Raw genomic sequence first — 26,775 nt, 5'->3', positions numbered from 1 at the left:
TTGGTGGAATAGGAAAAAAAACAGCGATTTCTCAATTCTTGGGGGAGTTTTATTTTTACGGCGTTCACCGTGCGGTAAATACGGCATGTTTATTTTATTCAGCAGGTCAATGCGATTACGGTGATCCAAAATTTATATAGTTTTTTTTATGTTTTACTACTTTTACAAGGAGAAAAGGGATTGTTAAAAATAAAATTTTCGTTTTGTCACCACATTCTGAGAGCCATAACTTTTTTTTATTTTTCCGTCGATTAAGCGGTATGAGGGCTTATTTTTTGCGGGGCGAGCTGTAGTTTCTATTTGGGGTACATGAGAATTTTTGATTACTTTTTATTCCATTTTTTTGTGGGAGATGAAGTGACCAAAATCAGCGATACTGGCGATTTTTATTTTTTACGACATTCACCGTGCGGACTAAATAATGATATATTGTAAGGCCGAATGCACACGTTGCATATTACGTGCGATTTTGCTGCGCCTATTCGCGTGTTGCAAAAACACAGCGTAGTACAGTACCAGCAAAGTCAATGAGATTTCCAAAAATGTCATGTCCACGCTGTAGTTTTTTTCTGAACTTAAATTGACCCGCGGGGCGTATATTCGGAACCACAGCATGTCAATTTATGTTGTGATTATGCCCGCGAATTCTATCTCTTAGTACTGAAGAAATACACAGCAAAACCTGCAGCATGAAAACGCAGCTATTTACACTGTCAAACGTAAAAACCGCACCAAAAAACGCATGATCCGGTGTGGTTTTTACCTGCATATTGTTTCAGTTTTGTTGCATATTGTAAGTTGATACCAGTTATGTTAATTTTTGTATTTTTTTACATTGTTCTTGAGGGAAAATGTGCAAAGTTTTTTTTTTTTTATTTGACTGTTTTTTACTTGTACCCCTAGGGGACTTGAACCAGCGATCGTTGGATCACTTGCATGGTATACTGCAATACTAATGTACTGCAGTATATCGTGATACTGACACTCTCCTAAGAAGCCCTTCTAGAGGCCGGGCTTCATAGAAGTACAAAGATGGCGGACCTGGAGGCCTTCATCAGGCCCCCAGGCTGCCATAGCAACCAACGGCACCCTGCGATTGCGGGGTTGGAACGTTACAGGGGGCCACCCCCCTGTTTTTTAGTCATTTAAATGCGGCGGTTGCTATTGACCGCGGCATTTAACAGTGTGACCGCCCGATCCTGCCAATGGCACGGCAGGCAGGAGCGCACAGTACCATCAAAGAAAGCACGTACATTAACGATGCAGTCACAAGGACCAGTCCCTTAGCCTGTTAATTTACGTGGTGTGGTCAGGAGGGGGTTAAAGTGTACCTCCACTTGCAGTTAAAAACTATTATAATGAGAGTGTGCACGGCTTCTTTATAACAAGGGGTTGTCATGCTGAGACAGCCCTTTTGAAACCAGTTTTATATGATAGTGACAGGGCCATACGTTTTTTCACAAAGCTCTGTGTGATTCCACTGATATCCATGGTGCATGACCAGTGTGAATTGCCGGGTTAGGGGACGTGTCTGATGGGATGCTACTTTCTGCTCGCCCTTGCCCCTCTCCCTGTGGTCGCAGATCTCTCCCTATACAGTCTTGAAAACACTTGGCCCCTGAATTCTTAAAAGAGTAGGGAGCAAAACCCAGTACGCGCCAATTTCATAGTTGCCCAGGTCACCTTGGCAACTAGAAAATTATACTGACTACTAGTGTACATAGCTTTTAAATAATACAATACTGGCGGCCTGCCTATGTATTTTATATTGCGCCCATTGACTTGGAAACTGTATAAATATGTATGCAGAGCGCTCCCCCCTAGTGGGGGCTTCACAGCAGCTAAAATTTTATTATTTAAAGGGGATTTCACCTTCTGATAACCTATCCACCGGATAGGTCATCAGTATATCAACGGTGCGGGTCCGACAACCAGACCCCGCTCCGATCAGCTGCTTCGGCGGCCTGCGGACACCGGATGTTATGGCACATAATGCTATGTACCGAGCCGGAAGCAGTTGGCTCCATACATAGCATAGCGGCCGAACTGCAGCTCTGCTCCTATTCACTTGAATAGATGGATAGGTTGTCAGAAGGTGGAAAACCCCTTTAACTGCAGCTGTTTTTCTTTTCCTTATCTTCGTTTTTTCCTCCCCACCTTCCAAAAGACAGAACTTTTTTAATTTTCTGTCAATATTGCCGTATGAGGGTGTGTTTTTTTGCAGAACGAGTTGTAGTTTTTCAGCGCACCATTTATTGTATCATATAAAAGTTTCATTATTACGGCGTTTACCGAGCGGTAAAAACAAAATGTTATTTTATTCTGCGGGTGAAGGCGATTACGGTGATATCAAATTTTTTTTTTTATATTTTACTACTTTTATAAGGAAAAAAATAATTGTTAAAAACAAAATTAGTTTTGTGTCGCCACATTCTGAGAGCCATAACTTTTTTCGTTTTCCGTCGATTGAGTGCTATAAGGGCTTGTTTTTTGCGGGTCGAGCTTTAGTTGTTATTTGTACCATTTTAGGGTATATACAACTTTTTGATCACTTATCCTTTTTTTGTGGGAGATGGTGAGCAATAACCTGCGATTCTGGCGTTTTAATTTTTGAGTTAAATAATTTTATAATGTAATAGTTCCGACTTTTGCAGAACACCGCAATACCAGTTGTATTTTTGAACATTTTTTCTCATTCCTTTTGGGGGAGAAGTTTTTTGTTTTTTTTTTACTTTATAATGGTGTGTGTGTGTGTGTGTGTGTGTGTGTGTGTGTGTGTGTGTGTGTGTGTGTGTGTGTGTGTGTGTGTGTGTGTGTGTATATATATATATATATATGTATGTGTATGTATAACTTTATTTAACTAATTTTTACTTTTTTCTATTTTTATCAGTTGAATCGCTGGTACAATACACTGCAATGCTAATGTATTGCAGTATATTCTGTTTGTTACCGGCTCCTTAATAGGACCAGAAACATGGCAGAATTGGCGGCTTTCATTGGGACTCCAGGTTGACATAACAAACGTCGGCACACCACGTCACCGGGCAAATACCTGTCGGAGGGGGCCGTCCCTTCTTTCTAACAGCTTAGGTGCCACGGTCACTATTGACCGTGGCATCTAAGGGGTTAAAGAAGCGGGATCGTGGTAATCTACGATCCTGCCCGTTGCAGTAAAGTGCCGACACCGGCATCTTTCCCATTCAACTTCATCCTTATATATACGGCGAATGTCGCGATTATTATGGGAAGGGAAACAAGTTTTGGAGTTTTGTATTACAAATAGAGGAACTTGAACTCCTACAAAGAGATAAATTATGGCTCAGGGTTTTGGATTTATTTAGTTCATATCTGCGTTGTAAATTAAGTTTTTCTCTTCCGTCATAGGAGCAGAAAAATGAAATACAAGCTGTGAAGGATTCGTCACACAACAGACACTAATTGCGCCTGACGAACCCTGTTGACTTATAATGGTGTCCGTCAGGTTCTGTCATGGTGTTCGTTATTTTGCAGAAAAAGAAAAAAGCTTCATGCTGCACTGTTTTTTCTTGTCAAATTTGATGGAATTTGCGACGAAGGGTTTGAACAGAGCCTCCAACGCAAATGTGAACAGATCCTTACATAAAGGGGTTGTTTCAAGATTAAAAGTTATCTCCTAACCACAGGATAGGTGATAACGTGCTTATCGCTGGGGGTCTGACCGCTGGGACCCCAACCGATCACGAAAACAGGGATCCCGTTCCCCCGAATGAACTAAAGGGGCAGGTCGCACTGCTGCTCCATTAACTGCCTATGAGACTGCCGGAGATAGCCGAGGGCTGTATTCGGCTATCTCCAGCAGTCCCATAGAGAATGAATGGAGCAGCAGAGCGCAACCGCGATCTGATGCTCCATTCGGAGAAATGGGACACCCTTTCTTGTGATCGGTGGGGGTCACAGCGGTCGGACCCCCACTGATCAGCATTTTATCACCCTTCCTGTGGTTAGGAGCTAATGTTTAATCTTGGGACAACCCCATAAGAGTGTTGTCCAGACATATTTTTTTACTGATGGCCTATCCTTAGGATAGGTCATCTATATCAGACTGGTGCAGGTCTGACTCCCGAGACCCCCGCCGATCAGCAGATTGAAGGGGCTGCGGCGTTCTTCGCAGCAGCCTTTTCCTAGTTTACAGGCACAGTGCCATGCACATCTGTAACAGCTGTGACTGGTATTTCAGTTTCGGTCCTATTGAAGTGAGTTGGACTGAGCTGCAATCCCAGGCGCAGCCGCGACCGATTTGTACGATTCTGTGCCTGGTAAACACTGATGAGGCTGCGGTGACGAATGACGTGGCCCCTTCAGTCAGCTGGTTGGCGGTGGTCCCTGGAGTCAGACCTCCACCGATCTCATGTTAATGACCTATGTTAAGGATCGGCCATCAATAAAAAATGTCCCGACATCCCCCTTTAATAAAACAATTTCAGCACAATGCTGACACTGCTTATCATGGGGCACTTGGCTTGCACCATTGCTGGGGTTGAAAAATACACAGAAAAATACAATACAATACAATGCGTGTGAATGGTTTGAGGGCTAGCTGCCGATATATTGCATTGAAGCTTGTGACAATATGCAGATGTAAATCCTTGCAGTAATTCAGCTCCTGAGACCAGACCGTTTTCTTGTTGGCTTTTATTTTTTTTTTAGCTTGGTCCAGGCCTGATTATATGTATTTCTAGATGTATAAATATATATTTATGTGTAATGCGGATCAGGCATAGTTTATTTAGTGCCATAGATTTCTGGAAGGTAATTGATTTGTTTGGTACAGTACCAACATAAAGAAAAGCAGCCCCAGGAGACAAAGCTGAAATCTATTCTGAGAATGGGGCTGACAAGTATAGTGTGGAGAAGAAGTATAAAAATTCTCTTATTGGCTGCTTGAAGCCTGACAACAAGTCTCAATACCCCTAATAAAGTAAACTTCCACAGGTGTATACAGGGACCCGCAGACAGGCTATGACATGAGATTATGAAAAGTGGCAAAATCCTATATACGAAGGTCTCTATCCTTCTGGGATCCTATTTTTGGCTGTAATACATGACAGATAGAACAACTCCTGAGTTAATAGAAAACTCTGCCGGATTGTCCTGTCCAATAAGGCATTTAAATTTCCGGTAACTGTCTAGAGAGCTCTAATAAAAGTCTAATATACTGTCATCTTTTATGAGCACAGTATATAAACACTGACAAGATGGACATACCCCATGGGGGATATTTAACTGCTCAAAGACTGATTTGAGGTTGACCCCTTCGAAAATGTTGTACAAAGAGATTGTGTCAAATGTTGTAGCTCAGCTCCGATGCTATCATTTGTATCTAGATGTGTGGAAGCTGAAGCCTTTCACAGAAGCAGAATTTAGTCTTTTACACAATGTTCATATCATATACAATGAATAACAGATTATTATTCATAAGATAAAAAGAGATAGATGGATATGAGATATTGGATCGATATTAGATGGATATCCTTCCTTTGTGACTGCAGCAGATCAGATTCTAATGCACAATGGGTCACGTGTGACCCCCTCTTCTACCAAACTGTATATATCCTAAAGGGGTATTCTGATCGGTAATTTTACATTCCAGAACGGACCTAAATTCGGACAGCAAAATGAATTGAGACTCCAGACTAGATACCTTAAAATCGTTTGCTACATTATAGTAAAACTAATGATATGCTGTGTCACATTACAGGGGTTATCCAGGATTTAAAAATTGATGGCCTGTCCTTAGGGTAGCAAAAAAAAAAAAACATTTTAACTGCGACATGTGAACCACTGTGTTAATGACTTCTCCAAGGGCTAATTGGCAAAAAGTTGTTTCAGTAAGGGCTTATTCAGATGAACGGGATATACGTTCGTGCAACGCGCGTGATTTTCACGTGCGTCGCACGGACCTATGTTAGTCTATGGGGCCGTTCAGACAGGTGCGTGATTTTTCCGCAGCGTGCGTCTTCTGCGAAAAACTCACAACATATCCGTTCTTTGAGCGTATTTCGCGCATCACGCACCCATTGAATTCAATGGATGCGTGAAAATCAAGCATGCCACACGGAAGCACTTCCGTGGGACGCGTGTGATTCGCGCAACAGCTGTGAAAAGGATGAATGAAAACAGAAAAGCACCACGTGCTTTTCTGTTTACAAACATCGAAAGGGAGTGTCATAATGATGGCGGCTGCACGAAAATCACGCAGCCGCGCATAATACGGGGCTGACACATGGAGCTGTCAAGTGCCTTTTGCGCGCGCAAAACACCCACGCTCGTGTGAATCAGGCCTTAAGGAGATGAGATTAGAAGTGTGGATTACACAGGTGCTTTACTCATTAAATAAAGGCACACAAAGCCTGGTTACTGACAAATCTGTTCTTCTCTAAAAAGATTGGTTAGTGTCAATGCTCGAGGCAAACAACTTTCAGAAGACTTACTTTAGAGACACATTAAGTTGGAAAAGTCTACAAAAGCATTGCTAATGACCTGGGTGTACAGCAATCCACGGTAAGACCAATTGGGGCAAATTTACTACTGGGTCTAGAAAGTGTCGAAAAATGCACCAAATTTTGTTGCACATTGGCAGTTTGGCTCAATTTTGAAGCTTACACCTTACAAGACACTTTATAAAGTGTTCAGAAAAGAGGGTATGGCTTAGCAGAAAAGAGGCGTGGCTTATAATGCACCAAGGTTCGACAAAAAATGGCACAAAATAAGCAAAATCAAAAGTGGTATAAGGAAGAGAAATGTATCTTAACAGGTCATGCAAGATGCGCCAAATTTATCATGCAGCATGCACCACTGTGATAAATTTGGCGCATTTTAACTATGCGATAACATGAGTAAACATGGGCCACTCTCTACAAATGTAGACATTTTAGGACTGTTGCTACTCTCCCTAGTCATGTTAAGAGCACAATGGGCAATCCTAATAGAGGTGCGAGAACCAAAGGGTAACAGCAAAAAAACCTAGTGAAGACTCTACAAACTGCAAAACTCTATTGATGTGTCCACTATTAGAGAAACACTGAACAAGAATGGTGTTCATGGAAGGACACCACGGAGGAAGCTGCTACTGTAAAATAAAACATTGGGGCCCATCTCAAGTTTGTCCGAGACCACCTGGATGTTGCACAATTTTTAAGGGCATTTGTTCTATGGATAGATGAGACAAAAGAGGAAATTTTTAGCACAAATGAACAACGCTATGTTGGGAGAAAAAGAACACAAAAACCTCATTCCAGTGGTGAAGCATGGTCTAGGGAGCATCATGGTTTGGATCTGCCTCGGACGCCTTGCGACCATTGCTGGAACAATGAATTCAATAGTGTAGCAAAACATTGTGCAGGAGAACGTAAGGACAACAGTTCATAACCACAAGCTGAAGAGACGTTGGGTGAGTAAACAAGACAATGACCTAAAGCACACAAATCATCTAAAACAAAATGGTTGAGAAAAGATTTGTATTTTGGAATGGCCAAGTCTGATATCGAGTTGCTGTGGCATGACCTGAAGAGGGCTGTGCGTACAAGGCGTCCCAGAAATATTGATAAACGAAAACTCCTAAGCAAAATTCCTTCTCATTGTTGTGTAAATGTTATTTGCAGCTACAGGAAACATCGGGGAGGTGTTTGCTTCTAAAGGGAAATCTACAGGTTATTACATTCAAGGGTTCACTTACTTTTTCTCCCTGTGGTGTGGATGTTTACTCAATGTGCTCAATAAAAGATATGAGCAGTACAACTGTTGTGTGTTATTAGTTTAGTTGGATTGTGTTTGTCTATAGTTGTGACTTAAAGAGGCTCTGTCACCACATTATAAGTGCCCTATCTCCTATATAAGAAGATGGGTGCTGTAATGTAGGTGACAGCAGTGATTTTTATTTCGAAAAACGATCTATTTTTACCACTTTATGAGCGATTTTGAGCTTTATGCTAATGAGTTTCTTAATGCCCAACTGGGCGTTGTCACAGGTTAGTGGACCCACTAGGCCGTACCGCCGCAGCGGGGAGGCAGCTGGCCAAACAGGACACCCCAGAAATACAAAGTCCCGCACAAGGGTACCTGAATAGTCCAGATGGTGGCCACAGCTCTGGCACAGATGAGGTGGGTGCAGCAGATGGCGCCAAATGTGGCGGATGACACAGGAGCCGCAAGTTGTGCCAGACGTGGCGGACTCCTCCGGGCGTGGCAGAAGACACAGGACGTTGCGGATTCCTCCGGACGTGGCGGATTCGTCCGGACGTGGCAGATGACACAGGACGTGGGGGATTCCTCCGGACGTGGCAGATGACACAGGACGTGGCACGACTAGATACTAAGGCACAGCACGGGAAACAGGAACGGGTAACAAGGCATGGGTAACACTAAGGGACCATTTGCAAGACAGACTGGGAAAACTAACAACGCTCAGGCAAGGATTAGAAGGCCAGGAGCCTTCTTATAGACCAGGAAATCGTGGCAGTTGATGATGATGACTATTTCCTATTTGCGCGCGCTGGCCCTTTAAGACCGGGCGCGAGCGTGCGCGCGCTCCCTACGAAACACAGCCGAACGGAGCGGAAGTGAGCGCTGGCGTCTTCTAGGAGGGAGACTGGGACCAACGCTCACGAATCCATGGCTGCGGGTATCGGGAGGTGAGTGAACCCGACGGCCCGCGGTCATGGACGCTACAGTATCCCCCCTCTTACGCCCCCTCTTCTTGGGGCCAGAGCGAGAGAGGAATTTTTTAATAAGAGCAGGAGCGCTGAGGTTCTCTTCTGGCTCCCAGGACCTCTCCTCGGGACCAAACCCTCTCCAGTCCACCAAATAGAAAGTCCTTCCTCCTACCCTTTTGCAGTCCAGGATCTCTTTTACCTCGAATACATCAGAAGGACCGCTGGGGGCAACTGTGGAACTAGAAGTCTTGCTGTAGCGGTTCAGGACCACTGGTTTCAGGAGGGACACATGGAAGGAGTTAGGGATTCTGGGGGTAGGAGGCAGCCGCAGCTTATAGGAGACATGGTTGATCTGTTGCAGGATCTCGAAAGGACCAAGGAACCTGGGAGCAAACTTGTATGAAGGCACCCTCAAGCGAATGTTCCGAGAGGACTGCCAAACTTTAGTCCCTGGAAGATACTGAGGCGGCTCTCTTCTCCTAGTATCCGCCTTTCGCTTCATGCGATCTACCGCCAGCAAAATAGAGGACCGAGTCTGTTGCCAGATTTGCAGGAAGTCCCCATATGCAGAGTCAGCAGCGGGTACCTGAGATGAAGTCGACACTGGAAGAGGAACTCTGGGATGTTGACTGTACACTATGTGAAACGGAGTGGAGGTGGTGGACTCACTTGTGTGGTTGTTGTATGAAAACTCGGCCCATGGAAGAAGCTGTACCCAGTTATCGTGCTGTGAAGAGATGAAGTGGCCGAGATAATTCTCCATGATCTGGTTCATCCTTTCAACTTGCCCATTGCACTGGGGGTGATAGGCTGAGGAAAAGTCCAAACTCACATCCAGGAGTTTACAGAGGGCTCTCCAGAACTTTGACGTAAACTGAACAGCCCGATCTGACACGATGTGAAGAGGCAGGCCATGCAAGCGAAAGATGTGTGGAATGAAGAGACTCGCCAGACGAGGAGCAGAAGGTAGCTCGGTCAGTGGGATAAAATGTGCCATCTTAGAGAACCGGTCCACCACCACCGAGATGGTGGTGCATCCTGCTGAGGGAGGAAGGTCTGTGACTAAGTCCATTGCAATGTGCTGCCAGGGGGCACTGGGTACAGGCAGAGGTTGAAGCAGGCCGGCAGGCTTGGAGTGAGTCACTTTGTTAGAGGCACACACCGTGCAAGCAGAGATAAAGTCCAGAACATCTTTAGGTAGCGTGGGCCACCAGAAGTGACGAGCAATCAGGTCTCGGGTTTTACGGACACCAGCCAGTTTAGAACTGTGTCCCCAGCGGAGAATTCTTCTCCTGTCTGCCAACCGAACAAACGTCCTCCAAGGAGGGATGTCTCTAATCTGCAGAGGATAAGCGGTGACAACGCAGGACGGGTCTATGATAGTCTGAATGGACTCCACCGTGTCTTCCGTCTCAAACGATCTGGACAGGGCATCGGCCCTCACAATCTTGTCCGCGGGACGGTAGTGGAGCAGAAATTGGAGACAGGTGAAAAACAGCGACCACCTGGCTTGACGGGGATTCAGTCGTTTTGCATACTGAAGGTAGGTGAGGTTCTTGTGGTCGGTGAAGGTCAGGATGGGATGAGCAGCGCCCTCTAGAAGATGTCTCCACTCCTCTAGGGCCAATTTGATGGCCAGTAGCTCCCGATCTCCAATGGAGTAATTGCGCTCCGCAGAAGAAAACCATCTTGAGTAGTAGCCACATACCACTACATTTCCTTTGGAGCTCCTCTGGAACAGAAGTGCACCTGCACCAACAGGAAGCGTCCACTTCCAGAGAGAACTGCAGAGATACGTCAGGATGATGGAGGATCGAGGCTGAAGTGAAGGCTCTCTTGAGGCTAATAAATGCGGACTCTGCCTCTGGAGTCCACACTTTGGCGTTCACACCCTTCTTGATAAGGGACGAGATGGGGGCCGTCAGAGAAGAGAAGTTAGGAATAAACTGCCGGTAGAAATTGGCGAATCCCAGGAACCGCTGTATGGCCCTTAAAGAGACTCTGTCACCAGATTTTGCAACCCCTATCTGCTATTGCAGCAGATCGGCGCTGCAATGTAGATTACAGTAACGTTTTTATTTTTAAAAAACGAGCATTTTTGGCCAAGTTATGACCATTTTTGTATTTATGCAAATGAGGCTTGCAAAAGTACAACTGGGCGTGTTAAAAAGTAAAAGTACAACTGGGCGTGTATTATGTGCGTAGATCGGGGCGTTTTTACTACTTTTACTAGCTGGGCGTTCTGACGAGAAGTATCATCCACTTCTCTTCACAACGCCCAGCTTCTGGCAGATCACGCTGTGACGTCACTTCCCCAGGTCCTGCATCGTGTCAGACGAGCGAGGACACATCGGCACCAGAGGCTACAGATGATTCTGCAGCAGCATCAGCGTTTGCAGGTAAGTCGATGTAGCTACTTACCTGCAAACGCTGATGCTGCTGCAGAATCATCTGTAGCCTCTGGTGCCGATGTGTCCTCGCTCGTCTGACACGATGCAGGACCTGGGGAAGTGACGTCACAGCGTGATCTGCCAGAAGCTGGGCGTTCTGAAGAGAAGTGGATGATACTTCTCGTCAGAACGCCCAGCTAGTAAAAGAAGTAAAAACGCCCCGATGTACGCACATAATACACGCCCAGTTGTACTTTTACTTTTCAACACGCCCAGTTGTACTTTTGCAAGCCTCATTTGCATAAATACAAAAATGGTCATAACTTGGCCAAAAATGCTCGTTTTTTAAAAACAAAAACGTTACTGTAATCTACATTGCAGTGCCTATCTGCTGCAATAGCAGATAGGGGTTGCAAAATCTGGTGACAGAGCCTCTTTAAGCCTTGAGGACGTGGCCACTCCAGGACAGCTTTCACTTTCTCAGGATCCATCTTGAGGCCTTGATCCGAGATAATGTAGCCCAGGAAGGGCAGAGAACTCTTCTCAAAGACGCACTTCTCCAGCTTGGCATATAAATTATTCTCCCTTAATCGTAGTAGAACCTGACGGACATGCCACCGATGAGTCATCTGATCTGGGGAGAAAATCAAAATATCATCGAGATAAGCAACAACACAGACATAGAGTAGATCTCGGAAGATATCGTTAACGAACTCCTGAAACACTGCGGGAGCATTACACAGTCCGAAGGGCATCACCAGGTATTCGTAGTGCCCGTCCCGGGTGTTAAAAGCCGTCTTCCATTCATCACCCCGGCGAATCCGGACTAGATTGTAAGCCCCCCGCAGGTCTAGCTTATAAAAAATTTTGGCTCCTCGTATGCGATGAAACAGCTCAGAAATGAGTGGCAACGGGTATTTGTTCTTGACTGTGATCTGGTTGAGGCCCCTGTAGTCAATGCAGAGACGAAGGGATCCGTCCTTTTTAACGAAGAAGAATCCAGCCCCGGCCGGGGAACAAGACTTTCGTATGAAACCCCTCTCCAGATTCTCCTTGATATAGGCCGACATAGATAGAGACTCTGGCAAGGAGAGAGGATATACCCGTCCACGGGGGAGAGAGGCATTAGGAACAAGTTCAATGGGGCAGTCATAAGTCCGATGTGGAGGCAGCGTCTCAGCCTCCCTTTTGCTGAAAACATCTGCATACTGAGCAAATTGGGAAGGCAGTCCCGCCAACGACTGAGGCAGAGAAGGCTTGACAGGATGGATCTGCAACAGACAACGACCATGGCACTTGGAGCCCCATTGGAGAACCTCTCCAGAATTCCAGGACTGGGGCATGTAGTTGAAGCCCAGGCAGGCCCAGCAGAACAGGGTTGATGGCCTTGGGCAAAACAAGGAAAGAAAGAAATTCGAAATGCAGGACTCCAACCTGGAGCTTCAACGGCTTGGTCTTAGAAATGATGGGATCAGGCAGAGGCAGCCCATTAACTGAGGCAACAGCCAAAGACGTCTCTAGGGGAACTGTGGGCAACTGAAGATGATCCTTAAGCTCTTTCTGGATGAAATTTGCAGCAGAGCCAGAGTCAAGATAGGCAGAGACTTGATGCGTCCTGTTGCCGGATACTAGGGTCACAGGAATAGTCATTTTGGAACCGAATGCTCTGTTAGGTTCCGTTCCACCTAGGGTTGTCACTCCAACCAATCCTAGGCAAGGGGGTCTCTCTGGCTTCTGGGGACACAGGCGCACAATATGGCCTCCACGGCCGCAATACAGACAAAGTCCAGAAGTGCGTCTGCGTTGACTCTCCTGGGTAGACAACTTGACATAATTCCTCTGCATCGAATCCTCTGGTGGAATGACTGAGGGGAATTGCGGGACAGCAGAATCCAGCCTGGGAAGTTCTCTCTCCCGGAGAACCTCTTGGGAACGTTCCCGGATCCTCATGTCAACTCGGGAGGCGAGTAAGATAAGATCGTCCAGGGTAGATGGCAGATCGCGAGCAGCCAGCTAGTCCTTGATCCCTGAAGACAGTCCCTGCCAGAATGCCAAAGCCTCGTTGTTCCAGGTCAATTCAGCAGCCAGGATACGGAACTGGATGGCATACTTGCCCACGGAGGGGTCTCCCTGTTGTAGGGTTAGCAAGAATGCAGCAGCCGAAGAAACTATCCCAGGTTCCTCAAAGATCGAGCGGAAGGACTGTAGGAAGCACTGCAAGTCCCGGGTCTCTGGTCCCACAGAGGATTAGCCCATGCCAGGGCTTTGCCAGTAAGGAGAGAGATGATGAAGGCGATCCTGACGTCATCCGAACAGAAGGACCTGGCATGTAGTCTGAAATGGATCAGGCACTGATTCAAAAATCCCCTGCAGGACCTCGGATCTCCGTCATAGCGTGGAGGTAGCGGCAAGAAACGGGGTTGGTACCGGTACAGACAGGAAGCGTAGCAGGCGGAACCGCAGGAACGGGTGCAGTGATGACTGTGGTTGGAGCAAGCAGCCGATGGGCTATGGCGTTCACCGACAGGAGGAGCTGGTCTTGTCGTGACTGGAGATCCTCCATCTCGGCCAGCATGGCTTGTGTCGTCAAAGTCTCAGGTTGACCAGCTGGGTCCATGGCCTGAGCGTACTGTCACGGAGTGGGTTAGTGGACCCACTAGGCCGTACCGCCGCAGCGGGGAGGCAGCTGGCCAAACAACAGGACGCCCCAGAAATACAATGTCCCGCACAAGGGTACCTGAATAGTCCAGATGGTGGCCACAACTCTGGCACAGATGAGATGGGTGCAGCAGATGGCGCCAAATGTGGCGGATGACACAGGAACCGCAAGTTGCGCCAGACGTGGCGGACTCCTCCGGGCGTGACAGAAGACACAGGACGTTGCGGATTCCTCCGGACGTGGCGGATTCCTCCGGACGTGGCAGATGACACAGGACGTGCCGGATTCCTCCGGACGTGGCAGATGACACAGGACGTGGTGGATTCCTCCGGACGTGGCAGATGACACAGGACGTGGTGGATTCCTCCGGACGTGGCGGATTCCTCTGGATGTGGCAGATGACACAGGACGTGGCACGACTAGATACTAAGGCACAGCACAGGAAACCGGAACGGGTAACAAGGCACGGCTAACACTAAGGGACCATTTGCAAGACAGACTGGGAAAACTAACAACGCTCAGGCAAGGATTAGAAGACCAGGAGCCTTCTTATAGACCAGGAAATCGTGGCAGTTGATGATGACGATTTCCTATTTGCGCGCGCTGGCCCTTTAAGGCCGGGCGCGAGCACCCTACGGGACACAGCCGAACGGAACGGAAGTGAGCGCTGGCGTCTCCTAGGAGGGAGACGGGGACCAGCGCTCACGGATCCATGGCTGCGGGCGTCGGGAGGTAAGTGAACCCGACGGCCCGCGGCCATGGACACTACAGGCGTGTTTTTACTTTAGACCAAGTGGGCGTTGTACAGAGGAGTGTATGACGCTGACCAATCAGCGTCATACACTTCTCTCCATTCATTTACACTGCACTAGCGATATTGCTATATCGTTCTGTGCAGCTACATACACACACTATAACATTACTGCAGTGTCCTGATAATGAATATACATTACCTCCAGCCAGGACGTGATGTGTATTCAGAATCCTGACCACTTCTGTAGCGTCTCTGTGAGATTTCCAACAAGGCAAATGTAATCTCGCAAGATTACAATGTAAACGAGATTACGTTTGCCTTGTTGGAAATCTCACAGAGACGCTACAGAAGTGGTCCGGATTCTGAATACACATGACATCCTGGCTGGAGGTAATGTATATTCATTATCAGGACACTGCAGTAATGTTATAGTGTGTTTATGTGGCTGCACATAGCGATATAGCTGTATAGCTAGTGCAGTGTAAATGAATGGAGAGAAGTGTATGACGCTGATTGGTCAGCGTCATACACTCCTCTGTACAATGCCCACTTGGTCTAAAGTAAAAACACGCCCACTTGGGCATTAAGAAACGAATTAGCATAAAGCTAAAAATCGCTCAAAGTGGTAAAAATAGATTGTTTTTCTAAATAAAAAACACTGCTGTCACCTACATTATAGCGCCGATCTACTTATGTAGGAGATAGGGCACTTATATTGTGGTGATAGTCTCTTTAACCCATTGACAGGGCCTGAAAAGGTCTTCATGTCCAGCTACATTTTTCAGTTTTTACCTCTGCATTTCAGCAGCCATAGCTTTTTTATTTTTTCATTGATTTGGCCGTATGCGGCCTATGTTTTTTTTCGTAGTTTGGAGGTAGAAAACATTTATTTTTACGGTGTGAATATAAGAAAAAGCTATTCTCTGCATCATTTTCCTTACTTATTTTTTATCCCATTCACGTTTAACGCTAAATAACCCATTAGATTAATTCTTCAGGTTATTACAGTCGTTTAGATACCCAATATGTGTATTTTTTTTGTTTTTATTTAGTGTAGGGGCAATAAAATGTATTTAATGCAAAATAATGACTTTTTCTTTTATTTATTTATTATTTTGTTATTTTTATTTTTTTAATCCTTTAGGACGCAGCCTGTTTTGGCCTTGTGGCACAGCCGATTTTTTTCAAATCTGACGTGTCAATTTATGTGGTAATAACTTGGGAATGCTTTTACCTATCCAAGCGATTCTGAGATTGTTTTCTCGTGACATATTGTACTTTATGATAGTGGAAAAATTTGGTCGATAAATTCAATATTCATTCGTGAAAAACGCCAAAATTGTGAGAAAATTTGCAAAAATTAGCATTTTTCTAAATTTAAATGTTCTGCTTGTAAAACAGATAGTAATACCACACAAAATAGTCACTAGTTAACATTTCCCATATGTCTACTTTTTATGTTTCCATTGTTTTTCGAATGTCCTTTTATTTTTCTAGGACGTTACAAGGCTTAGAACTTTAGCAGCAATTTCTCACATTTTCAAGAAAATTTCAGAAGGCTATTTTTACAGGTACGAGTTTAGTTGTGAAGTGGTTTTGAGGGCCTTATATATTATAATACCCCAATAAATCACCCCATTTTAAAAACTTCACCCATCAAAGTATTCAAAACCGCATTCAGAAAGTTTCTTAACCCTTTAGGCGTTTCACAGGAAATAAAGAAAAGTAGAGGGGAAATTTACAAATGTAATTTATTTTTTTTTTTGCCAAAATTCATTTGTAATAAAAAAAAAAAAAATCTGTAACCCAGAAGGTTTTACCAGAGAAACACATCTCAATATTTATTGCCCAGGTCCTGCAGTTTTAAGGAATATCCCACATGTGGCCCTAATGGACCGAAACACCGGCCTCAGAAGCAAAAGAGCACCTACAGGATTTTGGGGCCTGCTTATTTTTAGATTATATTTCAGGCACCATGTCGGGTTTATGGAGGTCTTGTGGTGCCAAAACAGTGGAAACCCCCCAAAAGTGAACCCATTTTGAAAACTAGCCCCCTCAAGGAATTTATCTAGGGGTATAGTTAGCATTTTGACCCCACAGGTATTTTGCTATATTTGGAGTTAGTCTGTGAAAATGAAAATAAATTTGTTTCTGAAAAAACATAGAAATGTGTAATTTTTACAAGGAATAAAGAAGAAGATGCACCACAACATTTGTAAAACAATTTCTCCCGATTACGGAAATACCCCATATGTGGTAATAAACTGATGTTTGGACTCAGAAGGGAGGGAGCGCCATTTGGATTTTGGAGCGCAGATTTTGCTTGATTGGTGTTTAGTGCCATGTCGCGATTGCAACGCCCTGGAGGGAACAAAACCGTGGAAACACCCCATTTGGGAAACTACACCCCTCAAGGAATTTTTCTAGGAGTACAGTAAGCATTTATACCACACAGGTTTTTTGCAGAATTTAGTAGAATTAGGCTGTGAAAATGAATATAAACATTTTTGTCCACTAAAATGTTGAATTTTTTTCATTTTCACAAGGGATAAAGGAGAAAAAGTCGCCCTAAATTTGTAACGCAATCTCTCCCGAGTATGACAATACCTCACATGTGATAGTAATTTATTTTTTTAATAGAAATTAATTAACCTTTGCAGTGGAGTGTCAGCTGTCGGGGACAGCTGACGTCCCGGTTCCCGATGCACACTGTCACCGACAGTGTGCATCGCGAACGGCAGTGACGTCCTGTCACTCTGACAGGAAGTTTATCAGGAGGCTGCTCCTGATAGGCTTCCGTACATGGCAGACACGGAGGCCATTACTTGGCCTCCGGTCGCCATGCTAGCCATCTGCAAACCTCACGATTTCATTGTGAGGTCTGCCGATGTGCTAGAAACCACTAAAATGCGGAAATTGCAATCGATCACCGCAATTAAGGGGTTAATTGCCTAAATCAGAGGAAATAACCCGCTGATCAGCATACAGTGGAGTGTCAGCTGTCAGGGACAGCTGGCTTCCCGGTGCACACTATCGCCGACAGTGTGCATCACGAACTGCACAGTAACTGTACGTCCCCGTGCGCTAAGACACTGGCCACCCGGACGTACAGTTGTGGCGTGGTGCGCCTAGGGGTTAAGGGATAACTTTCTTTATAACTTTATTTTTTACTTCTACTGTATTAGCAAACTCTTGTATACTAATACATTACACTGTGTCACTATGACACAGGCTGCTGTTAGGGCAGCACATAGTGAGCCCGAACAGCAGGCTTACTGAACAGACAGCGCTGGGGTCCTTTGTAGGACCCCAGGGCTGACTGCAGAGGGATTCCCCGGTGTTTGATCACGTCACCGGGTTTCCGATGACGAGATCAAAGCGCGGAGTTCCCTTTGATCTTGTTGACCTCGGCGATCAAAGGGTTAAACAGCTTGGGTCCGAATGTTTTCCGACCCCAGCTGTATTCAGCAGGCTGCTCTAAGATCAGGAGCTGTAAGTTACAGGAGCGCTCATCAGCCTCTTCTACAGCGACGCCAGAAGACGGGCGGTCATTAAGGAGTTAAAGAAGATCTGTCACTAGTTCAGTAATGCCCTATCTCCTATCCGCCTAGTGTGTTTCTTTCTAAATTTTTAAGGGCTTATTCACGCGAACGTGTAAATCAGCCGTGTTTTTAACGGCCGTCACGCGGCTGCATAAAAATCTATGTACTTCTATGGGGCTATTCATATGGCCATTGTTTTAATGGACCATGTGAACGGCCCATGGAAAAATAGGAAATGTCCTATTGTCTGTTTTTACGGATCCTTCAATAGGCTCAAGTCTGAGGGATCTGTGAAAACCGGCATTTTTTTCACGGCCTATTTGACACATGTTCGTGTGAATATAGCCTAAGTCTGTGGCAGAACTAGAATGGATAAGGTGTTCTGAGTTTTAAAGCTTTCTTCATTGCAATGTAATGTCTGGCTGCTTTAGTAAATCACCCTAGCTTCTGAAATGCAAATAAAGCCGCTACATTTGAACGTATCCGATACTTTATTAGTGTATTATATGATGGATTAGAAACTGTTGTTTTCATTCGTCAATCATTTTCCTGGCCGTCATGAATATTGTTGTAACGTTTGACGTTCATGCAGTAGTGTTATTCTTCTAAACTAGGTTTATTGATCCACGGCCAATATACAAAAACTTTAGCACATTGTCGAAAACCATACGGAAGTCCTCTGCAATCAATAATGACTATTATATTCTGGTAATGAGACACTTGACTGTTTCTGTAGGTGTCAGTCTTCTTGACAGTTTCATATAAATAAAGCCGCGCAGACAATCCGATTACAAAAAGTGTCAATCTTCATCCCCTTCTTACTGTTTGGCAGCTGATAAAAACATAAAAGATGATTTTCTCCTGGAATGGCTGTGAGAGTATTAAAGCAAGCAGCTATGTGATAGTCTAACCCTAGTGAAGGATTGTATGAGCACATGTTTTAACCCCGAGCGTCCTTCCCCTCGAGACAACTATCCAGTTAGCTTCATTCAGTAACTAGTCTCATGATCTGTAGTATTAATCTATTTCCCCAAGATTGTCTTTACCCCAGAATAACCGCTTGGTATATAATGGTGTTACAAATTACTTATCTTTGATACAGGTAGATTCCTATTTAGCAGGGGGAGTGATAAAAATAGGAGAAATATTCGGTTTTAATTATTGTTCCATTTAAAGGCTATACGTCTTTGATAATAGATGTTATACAGCTGAATATTAATTTTGAGCAATGTTATAACATAATAGGTGGGGCTGTGACAACTTGTCGAGAGCAGAAAATGGAAGTAAATGGAATTAGTTTGTGCTACGAGTATTTTAGTTCAATCCAATTATATTAAAGAGGCTCTGTCACCACATTATAAGTGTCCTATCTCCTACATAAGGAGATGGGCGCTGTAATGTAGGTGACAGTAATGCTTTTTATTTAAAAAAACGATCTTTTTCCACAAAGTTAGGAGCGATTTTGGTTTATGCTAATGAGCTTTCTTAATGCCCAAGTGGGCGTACTTTTACTTTCGACCAAGTGGGCGTTGTACAGAGGAGTGTATGATGCTGACCAATCGGCATCATGCACTCCTCTCCATTCATTTACACTGCACTAGCGATATAGATATATCACTATGTGCAGCCTCATACACAAGCCCTAACATTACTAGTGTCCTGATAATGAATACACATGAAATCCAGCCTGGACGTCATGTGTACTCAGAATCCTGACTCTTTTTTGTGAGATTCAAGCAACGGATACGAAATCTTGCGAGATCACGGAGGTAAACGAGATTTGGTTTCACTTGCCGGAATCTCACAAAAAAAGATTCAGAAGTGTCAGGATTCTGAGTACACATGACGTCCAGCCTGGATTTCATGTGTATTCATTATCAGGACACTGTAGTAATGTTAGGGCTTGTGTATGTAGCTGCACATAGTGATATATCTATATCGCTAGTGCAGTGTAAATGAATGGAGAGGAGTGCATGATGCTGATTGGTCAGAGTCATGCACTCCTCTGTACAACACCCACTTGGTCGAAAGTAAAAGTACGCCCACTTGGGCATTAAGAAAGCTCATTAGCATAAACCAAAATTGCTCCTAACGTTGTGAAAAAAAGATCGTTTTTTTAAATAAAAAGCATTACTGTCTCCTACATTACAGCGCCGATCTCCTTATGTAGGAGATAGGGCACTTATAATGTGGTGACAGAGTCTCTAAGGGCAATTGTGTCCTGCTTCTTAGCACTTTTTTTCTTTTCTGTTACAGTGACAATTTTTGTAAAACTGAAAGGACGATTCTCTGACTTCGCTTTTCAGATACTGATAACAATCCATTATTAGCGGTTACTTAACCCCTTCCCGACATCAGTCGTATATATATACCGTGTAGGTCAGGAGGAAGTACGGAGCAGACTCACGGACTGAGCCCGCTACATAAGACGAGTGTCTCCGCTGTATGTTACAGCCGACACTTCAGTGCAACGAGTGGAATCCTGCCCGTGTAAAGGGCTCTCTCTCGGACATCCAATCGCCCCCCGTCTCCGCTTCCCGACCATGGTGTGCCGATGGTTGTCATGGCAGCCTGGGGACGTGTCATGGCTGCCAGGTCTACCGTCTTTGTACTCTTATTAAGCCCTGCCAGAGTCAGGGCTTAATAGGAGGCTGTAAAAATCATGAAATACTTTAATACATTAGTATTGCAGTATATTGTGCAAATGATCGCTGGTTCAAGTTCCTTTACGGGGACTAATAACAAAAAAAGTTTAAATACGGTTACGTTTTGGGTTTTTTAATGAATAAATATACGTATATTAAAAGTTTTAAAAAAAAAAAAAACCTTTCCCGCAAAAGCAATGTAAAAAATGTTTTCTACATAACTGGTATCGCTGCATCCGTAAAAGTCTGATCTATTACAATATAACATTATTTAATCCACACAGCACGGTAGAAAAAAAAATGAAACCGCTAGAATTGCTACTTTTTGGTCACCTTATCTCCCACAAATTTTTTTATAAAAAGTTATCAAAAATTCCTAAATTATTATCGCAGTCAGTAGGACTGCTCCCCCTCCAGTGACATCAGAGGCTCCGCCTACCAGCCTCACTCCCCTTCTCCCCCTCCAGTGATGTCAGGGGCTCCTGGACTGGAATCCCCAGCCAGACCGCTGCCAATTCTCTGGACGGGGATTCCTGGAAAATGCCCTGACGTCACTATCCATATATGGACAATGATGTCAGGGGCTACTCCAGGAGCATAATCCCCAGCCGGAGCTTCTGCAACCATGGATAATGTAAATTATTTGTTTTTGTAGTCACGTTGAGAAGTATGTATGTAACAGTTTATTCGGATTTTAGAACTCTTCTATGTGTAATCTAGATTAAATTTCAAATTCCTCTTTTATTTTTACAAAGATAAATGTGTTAATTTGAAGGTTTTGGTTTTTTCCTACATTAGTTTCAAATTTGTGGGCACATATTTGGCCTTTATGTGATGCCAAGTACATCCTTCTGACAGTCCTCTCTGTCAGCAAGTTCGTTTGCCAAGCGCAGCTCCTGTGCAGACAGAGAGTGAACTATGGCTATGATCACTGCATGTGATCAGACTTTTCAAGTTCTCTGTGCAGTGCCTGGAAGGAGTCTACATGAAAGCTGGAAGAATAAAGGTGATCGGACCCCATAGAACGAACACAACAGTGGTCAAAGGAGTCTAAAGAAAGTGCTAGGTGAAGTTTTATATCAGAACGCGTATGCATACACAAGAAGTTTTTCATGCCACATAACGTTCTGTTAATGAAACTATGAGAGGAGTGTAATTTAATCAAGTATTATTTTAATATAAAGAGCCAGGATTCTAGCCATATGTTTGTGCATTTTCATTGTTTTTTGCACAGTTCCTGTGTTAATTGCAAATGATGATGTTATATTATATAACACATCGCCCCATAATGAGCCTATCGCCATTTTTTCTTCAAAGTGTGTTCTAATCTTTGGGGTCATGCGACAGTTGAGTGTGAGGCATTGGGAAAATATGCGTCAATAGTCTTATAGGAATTGCGATCCAGTGAAGGGAAGTCTTAATGGTTCAGCTTACCAAGAAATTTGGGACAATTGCAGCTTCCTACATTGTGGGAACAGTTTGGGGTTCGGCTGTTTTCTGTTCCAGCATGACTGGGTCCCAGTGCACAAAGCAAGGTCCATGAAGGTATGGTTGGGTGAGTTTGGTGTGGAAGAATTTGATTGGCCGCACAGAGCCCTGACCTCAACCCCATCCAACACCTTTAGGATGAACTAGAACTGAGATTGCGAGCCAGGCCCTCTCGTCCAACACCAGTGTCTGACCTCACAAATGCTCTTCTGAATGATTGGGCAAAACTTCCCATTGATACACTCCAGAATCTTGTAGAAAGTCTTCCTAGAAGGGTGGAAGCTGTTTTAGCTGCAAAGAGGGAACCATCTCCATATTATCGCCTATATATTTAGAATGGGATATCATAAAAACTCCTGTAGGTGTCCCAATACGTTTGTCCATATAGTACATGTAGTACATATACATGGTAATATATATTTCTTATCCTTGTGCATCGTATACTTGTATTTTCCGTGTGCTTCTGCGCTTGACAGTGACTTAAGTGGCAAATACTACTGAGAATTCATTTAAAGCTCAGGCACATGTTTGTTCTTCTTCGTATAATTGAATTTCAAGGTTTCTCTCTGGAATTCCAGATGGGACATTCACACTGGAGAGCGAGTAAATGATTTGCTTACAGCTTTCCTGTGTTCCTTCTGATTGGCTGTATCACATGTCAATCATCTGAACTAGCACGTTCCTACAAGTATCGTGGCAGAAGTAGGAGACACCACGTGAATAATGAATAGACTCTTGAAACACCTGTTATTCTTGTATTACTCTATCAGAAAGTTATAAAGGCACATCTAACCCGGGAGCTCGTACAGAACAGGTTACATTAAGTTGTGATTATTAAAGTGGTCGTGTTCCTGCTGCTAACACAGGTAAGTAGGAAGCTCAATGTATCTAGCTGAGATGAGAGAATACATATGAGGAAGTCAGGTAGATTTATATATATATGTATATATGTCAAAAAATGAGGAGCAACTCCAATAGTAAGGGTGAAAAAAGTGGGTACTTTTATTGCCCGTGCAACGTTTCAGCTCCGTTCACTGGAGCCTTTCTCGAGAAAGGCTCCAGTGAACGGAGCTGAAACGTTGCACGGGCAATAATAGTACCCACTTTTTTCACCCTTACTATTGGAGTTGCTGCTCATTTTTTGACTTCTGTGTATCTGGGACTTGGTCTGTCCCTCAGAGCCTGCACCCACACGCTGCCGGTGCTGCTGGACTTGGTATATTTCTGTATGTGTGTATATATATATATATCTCCACCTATCAGTAATGTTTGTGTCTCTACTTAATAGTTCAGTCAATATCGTTGTGTCTGTGTTTTGTTATATACATTTGGCCTAATGGAAGAACGTTCAGGTACAGAGAAGTATAGAGGTTAGGGCAATGTACAGTTTAACCTAAAGTGACGTCAATATTAGAGAAGTGTATTGTGAGCAATACCATAATATGCATCTATTACCTTAATCTACCTTTTCACTGGCTATAGAGAAGAGTATCAGCAGGGCACAAAACATGCACTGCTTACAAACTTTATTCTATGCATATTGCTGTATTCTATGAATGCAAAGTGGAGGGGGTTGTCATGAGGCAGTTCAGCAACTGACCCTCTACTTTCTCCATTCTAACGCATCTGCACAGGGGAGCAACCATGAGGAGTTTTTTTTGTTCGTTTTTTTAAAAAAAAATCTGTATCAGTGTGTTTTGTGTAACTTTCTAAATACTTTTTCTTAAAAATTATCTTTACTTTTTGAGACACAGCTGCTTTGTATCCTGCATACAGAGCAGCTGTATTGTGTGCTGAGACCACAATCCGTCAGGTCTGCGGGACTGTCGGGTTCAGTGTCAGCGGGTCGGGCACGCAGGATCCATCTGTTTTGAGCTTAGATGTGATCGATAACCGCTCAATGATACACAGGACCCACTGTCTCTGAACCCGTCGGTGCCGCTGACGTGACAGAGGTTTCAGTGCTGGGTACAGCTGCTCTGTATATAGGATACAAAGCAGCTGTATCTCAAAAAGTAAAAAGAATTTTTAATAAAAAGCATTTAGAAAGTTGCACATAACACACTGAGATATATATAAAGGTGTACATAGCCTTTAAATTTACCCCTGTATGTACAATGAGAGATTTTTGTAATGCATGTATTTCGGCCAATTTCTCACAATGCAATTTTCCAATGTGAGATTTTTTTTTATTATGCTTTTTTTTTCAATTAAATTTATCCTTTTTTTTTCTACGTACCTTGAATAAGCTATTTTTGATACCTACATTTACACCATGCATGTATAGTATACTATATTATATTAGGTAGCGCTCTATATTGGTGACCGCTGCAGCTGTTCTAATGCAGAGTATTAGGCTCTGTTCATATCTGTGTTGTGGCTTCCATTTATAATGGAAGCCACAGCACAGTGCAAGATCCGCTGTACGATGGATTCCATCAGCGCCCGATGGACCCCATTGACTTACATTGGGGTTTCTCGGGGTTCCGTCGTGGTGTCCGTCACCACTTTTCTGCACAGAATAGTAGCGAATAACTTTTGCAAACAAGGCGCACATAATTAAAGCGTAGACGTCTCAATAAACATCGCTTTCAGCGTAAACAACATTATTTTTATTTCCCTGTTATATTTTACTGGCCTTACACATGAATAAATTACATTTTAACTAACTAACAGATTAAGGTTGATAATTTTACAGCACTTGACGCCAATAGCGTCACAGCCATGCACAACCATGCACAGTCACAAATTGGAATAAAAAAAACTCGGCCAATAAAATCCAAAAACACACATTTTTAGGTATAGTTTGTCAATTATTGGTTATTCGCACAAAAGAAGGAGGCTAATTAATGGCTGACAATCTGAAAAATCTGTCAAAATTGTCTTGTCTATAGCCAGCTTCATAATCTACGTTTTTGCTGCAATTTTTTAATAAATCCAGTGGGAAAGCAGCTGACCAAGAGCAAACCAACTCTTAACCCCTTAGTGACCAGCCCATTTTAGGCCCTAATGACCAAGCTATTTTATTAGTTTTTCTATAGTCGCATTCAAAGAGCTATAACTTTTTTTTTTTTTCGTCTACATAGCTGTGTGAGGACTTGTTTTTTGCGGGATTAGTTGTACTTTTTAATAGCACCATTTTTGGGTACATATAATTTTTTTATTAACTTTTTTGGGGGGATTATAAAAAAAAACCTGAAATTCCGCCATTGTTCTATGCGTTTTTAAATTGACGCCGTTCCCTGTGTGGCATAAATAACATGTTAACTTTATTCTATGGGTCGGTACGATTACGGCGATACCACATATGTAGAGGTTTTTTATGTTTTACGACTTTTGCACAATAAAAACACTTTTGAACTAAAATGATTTGTTTTTGCATCGTCACTTTCCAAGAGCCGTAACTTTTTTATTTTTCCATCAATGCAGTAATTTTTTGGGCTTGTTTTCTGCGGGACAAGATGTAGTTTTGATTGGTACTGTTTTGGGGTGCATAGGACTTATTGATTGATTTTTATTATGACTTTTTTGTGGGGCAATGAGAAAAAATTGCAATTTCGCCATTGTTTTTTGCGTTTTTTTTTTACGGTGTTCACCTGGCGGTTTAAATTACATTAACTTTATTAATGGAGTCATTACGGTCGCGGTGATACCATATATGTGTACTTTTATTTTTTTTTTACACTTTTACTAAATAAAACCACTTATTATGGAAAAAAATGTTTTTTTTTTGTTTTTTTTTACTGTAACTTTTATTATTAATCTTTATTTCACATTTATTATTTATTTCACTAGTCCCACTAGGGGACTTTACTGTGCGATCTTCAGATTGCTGCTATAATGCTTTGGTATACTTCGTATACCAGAGCATTATTGCCTGTCAGTGTAAATCCGGCGCGTCCTAACAGGCAAATGTCCAGGGCAGACCTGGGGGCTTTTATCAAGCCCCCGGCTGCCATGACACCCCATCGGAGACCCGCGATTGCATTCGCGGGCCGCCGATGTGTGACAGGGAGCGCACTCCCTTTCTAAACAAAACAAAGTTAAATGCCGCGGTCGCTATTGACGGCGGCATTTAACGGGTTAAACGGCCGCGATCTAAGTAAACTTTGATCGCGGGCGTTGGAGCAGGAGCTCAGCTGTCATCAGACAGCTGAGCCCCGGCTCCAGCCTGCACGGGAGACCCGTGCAGGACTTAGACTAGGCGAACGTGAAAAGGCGTCAGCCTAGCCTAAGGCCCCTTAGTGACCAATGTAAAAAGGCGTATTGGTGGTCACTAAGGGGTTAAGTATTGCTCTGATTGCCGTATAGGACCCAATCCACTATGGAAAGAAGTGTTATGAAAATTGTCCCATTTAAGTTTGTGTGACATGGATCTGTAGGCCAATACTGCACCTCCATGTGCCTTACATTCATGGAATCGTAGAAGCATTGCCTAAATATCCGTACAATGGACCCTATAGTGCAGTTCATTCCCTGCCGCACAGGTCTGCACATGGAATCGCCACATACATGGTGATACGTTCTGTCTAATGCACTTGTGAATGTTACCTTTTAAAGCTGGCCATTAACTTGCAAAACTTGTCAGCCACCAACTATTTCAC

The 26,775-nt window shown here is 43.7% G+C and overlaps 1 protein-coding gene across 2 annotated transcripts in view; it reads left to right on the top strand.

The window, feature by feature from the left end:
• CNPY1 (canopy FGF signaling regulator 1) overlaps window positions 1-26,775 on the top strand; it is a 101,520-nt gene that overhangs the window by 3,792 nt on the left and 70,953 nt on the right. Inside the window, exon 1 of one of the 2 annotated variants that reach the window (XM_075827396.1) lies at window positions 22,854-23,037. The exons of the other annotated variant lie outside the window; for it this stretch is intronic. The gene's annotated coding sequence lies outside the window, so the exon portion shown is untranslated. Of the gene's footprint in view, window positions 1-22,853; window positions 23,038-26,775 lie in introns of those variants that run through there. 2 annotated transcript variants of the gene reach the window in all.

The sequence above is a fragment of the Rhinoderma darwinii genome, chromosome 5 (assembly GCF_050947455.1).
Source record: "Rhinoderma darwinii isolate aRhiDar2 chromosome 5, aRhiDar2.hap1, whole genome shotgun sequence".
In the NCBI taxonomy this organism is placed as follows: domain Eukaryota; kingdom Metazoa; phylum Chordata; class Amphibia; order Anura; family Rhinodermatidae; genus Rhinoderma; species Rhinoderma darwinii.
Note: the sequence above shows the minus strand (reverse complement) of the source record. Positions and strands in the feature narration are given on the sequence as shown.